Below are 3,950 nucleotides of genomic sequence, written 5' to 3' on the forward strand. Positions count from 1 at the left end.
GATTTCAAGAGTATTGATCCAGGCAAGATTGAGATCTTGATTTGTTATTTGATTACTTTACAATAATATAATTTGTTAAAATTCATATATTACTTATCTGTATATGATACAAATTAACCAAATTATTGTTGATGCTATAATTGTCTGTAATTTGACCCTAAATTATGATTATTATTTTTTTTTGTTCTTTCTTGCTAATTAGTTTGAGGGTAAATTAGTATTTTCAAGAGGACAAGCGTGCAGGAAGTTATTAAGGTCAATGAGATGGTAAATCAAGAAAAAATCATAACAGCCCATGCCTTTTTCTCGATTTCCAAACCAACCTTACATCACATTACAGGAAGAGTGTGAAACCTTACCTTGAAAAGGTCTTGCCATTTTAGAGCTTAGTACGTAACAGAATGGCATGGGCTATCCACAAGTGCGGCTTGAGTATGGAAGGAGTAACCTTAGTCACATAATTTGGACTTGGGGTCACCTCTTTCAAGCACCGCGTGCGACTTCAGTCACATATTTCGGGATTTGAGGTCATCGCTTCCAAGCTCTGCGTGGGGGTGGGAGCTACCCCTCTCTCTCTCCCTCCACACACACACGAATGGAGATTTGGGATAGAATAACTCAATATTCAATGAATTTTACCTTTAAAAAAATAAATAAAAGAAGATTGAAATTTTTTTTTTTTTTTTTTTTTTACTTTTAAGGGGTTACGTGCAATTTTTATTTTATTTTTTATTTTTATAAGCTTACTGTTGAGAGATATCATGAATAAAAGTTTTGCAAAAAAAATAAAATCAAATTGAGAAGCACTAATCTTTTGCAAACTTCCTCTTAGAGCAAGTTCAATGGTCCAAAATCCAGCGATTTTGGGCCAAATTCCGCAATTGGACTCCTCCAATGGACTCGCCATAAATTGGGCTCCACCCATTGGGTCGGGGAATAAATAGTTGAAAGCAACGACCCCTTTGGCAATTCGCGGGCTTGCCATGCGGGCTCGCATCAGTTTTATTTTATTTTTTAAATTCTGGCCTAAACAATGTTTTAGCCCAGAGCATTGTTCCTAAGGGCATATTTGCCTAAAAAACAAAATAAAATAAAATAGAACAGATTTTTGGCTTCTTTTTGTCTTTTTTTTTTTTTTTTTTCCCCTCAAAATAATTGAACCAAAGAGCCGTTAAGGCACTGTTTGGCTGACCCAAACAGTGCCTTTAAAGGCTTTTTTGGGCAAAAAAAAAAGTTTTAAAAAAATAGAGAAAAGTGTTTTTTTTTTTAAATTTACTTTTTAAAATATTCCTACTGGCATATAGCCGTTTTAGGCACTGTTTGGCTAACCCAAATAGTGTCTAAACGGCTATATTGGCACAAAAACCTATTTTTTGAAAAAAAAATTTAAATAATTATATAAAAATTTATATATTTAAAAAAAAAAAAAAAAAACTTTCATTGTTTATTTCAAATGTGACTTTTTTATTAAAAAAAATATATGTATTTGTTTTCACTATAAATTAATAAATCAAATCATATTAATCAAGATTTCATGCATATTGGCTAAATAATTTAATCAACAAACAATTTAATTATTTATTTCAAAATAAAATATTACACAATAAATATTCCATTACATAAACTTCATAACAATTTAAAAATAAAATAATGCAACATAAATTAAACACGTGCTTCACCAAATGATTGTTTATATAAGATGAAAAATATAGCCGTTAGAAATATAGTTGCTAGGAAAAAGTTAAAAATATATATATATTCAAAATATTAAAAATATTAATATTTTTTTAAAGCGAAAACGCACCATTGGAATACATGTGATAATTAAAATTTAGAGACTTTAAAACACTGACCTGACTATGAAAAATGCTAACATGATTATAGAAAAATACAAATGTGACAAATTTGAAGAGCTTAAATTTGAAGAGTCGATTGGAGATTTAGTATAATGCTTTGTTTGGAATCAATTATTTTAGGATTTGGAAAAGGAATCTAAACTGAAATAGGAATTGGAATTAAAATGAAATTCTATTTACATGTCTGGAACAAATTGGATTTAAAATAGGATTTTGAATAAAAATAATATAATACCATTTTTGTCCTTATTTAAATAATAAATGAAATATTTATTTTATTGTTAAATATACTCAAAAGTTACATCAAGAAGACCAACGATGGAACTCTAAATATGAAATTTATTATAAAAAAATAACAATTATTTATCATTTTTATATATAAAAAAAAAAACAAAAATACAATAATACAAAAATGCAAATTCTGCTCAATTCATGTAAATTCTGCTCCATTCATGTAAAAATGTAAATACAAGAATACATAAGCGGTGGTGGATTAATCTGTTAAACACAATCTTTTGCTAATTTTGAGAAATTGATATCTTACTCCATAATTTTGAGATTTGAGGACAAATTTTAAGTACACGAAATACAAAAGTGGTGGTGGATACTAAAGTATTGAATTTCATAACTTTTGGTTATAAAATTTTTTTTCCATACGTATCTAAATAAAATTTCAAATGAAGAAGAATAAATATAATAAAAATTAAAATCAAAATACATAAAATACTTAAATATGCAATTTATTACTAATCTAAATATGTCTAACACTCAGAGAAAAAAATATATGTTGAAAGGTATCACCCTAAAATGGAGGTTCGCTTTGACTTCGATACCGGTGTTTGAACAGGCTCAATGCAAGTTGATTGAAAGTGACAGATATTGCAAGTCATTATCATGTTATTGATAGGAGTTGAATAAATATCTGAATTCTTTACTCACGTTAGGGATGGTGACCGACAAATAGGAGCGGGCTTGGCTAAACTGTCCGCCCAGTTCGAGTATTTGTCAAACCAACTTCTTACATCTGTCAATAAACTGAATTTTAATTTGAATTCAATCCGATTATTAGGATATAAATAAAATAAAATTGATAACTCATTTACTATCCGAAGCTCATAATATGATTTCTTAACAAATTGGATATAAATTTATGTTGATCCACATACTAATAAAATTCATAATATACATATTAATAATGTCATAATATTTATTCAAGAGTAAATGAATTTTTCTTTTTCTTTTTTTCCTCCCATATTTTGTTTATTTTTTGTTTTCTATTATTTTTTTCTAATTATTGTTTTTTATTCTCTTTTGAGATTAATTTTTTATTTTTTATTTTTAAAAATTACACTTTTATCGAATTAGATATCCGTTAATTAACAAATCGAATATTGATTCAATAACAAATAATCCGTCGGATTATCGAATCGAATCAAGTAAATTGCTTATCAGATTTGGATCGGATCATGACATATCCGATCCAAATCCGACCCGTTGACAAGTCTACAATTCCTCCCCTACTTCGAGACGAGTTTGTAATTGATATACCATCCCGACCCTACTCCAATAGACAAAGTACCGACTCCACTTCATATTCTTCGTTTACTTGTGGGGCGGGGCAGGGCGGGGCGGGTTATGCCATTTTATTATATAGTAAAGAAAAATAACTATATGTGCTCAATTTGGGGTCATAAATAAGTTATCTCAGCTTTAAAATTATTAAGTAGTGAATATTAATATGTTAACGGACACTTCTAGCAAAGTAACAAATTTTTTTAAAATATTAAATATATATTTTATATATAAAAAAAAAAATTAAAGGTATATATATAATCTGAGCGGGTTCATAAATCTGCCTCTGCTCTAAACCCACAACAGGTGGGGCCGAGCTAGAGGGGCCAGCGTCATAGCCCCCCAAAATTTTTGGAAATTTTTTTTAATTTTTTTTGTTCATATATGGATTTTTTTTTTTTACCTCTTAATTGTTAATTAATTTGTAAATTTTGGCTTTAAATTAAAATTTTTAATTGGTCGCCCCCTAATATTTTTAACAGATATATTGACTAGCCAATTTTTTTTTACTAGCCCCTAAAT

Source organism: Cornus florida, unplaced genomic scaffold (genome assembly GCF_030987335.1).
Source record: "Cornus florida cultivar Cherokee Brave unplaced genomic scaffold, ASM3098733v1 CherokeeBrave_3.0.0_Hap2_Chr11, whole genome shotgun sequence".
Lineage (NCBI taxonomy): Eukaryota > Viridiplantae > Streptophyta > Magnoliopsida > Cornales > Cornaceae > Cornus > Cornus florida.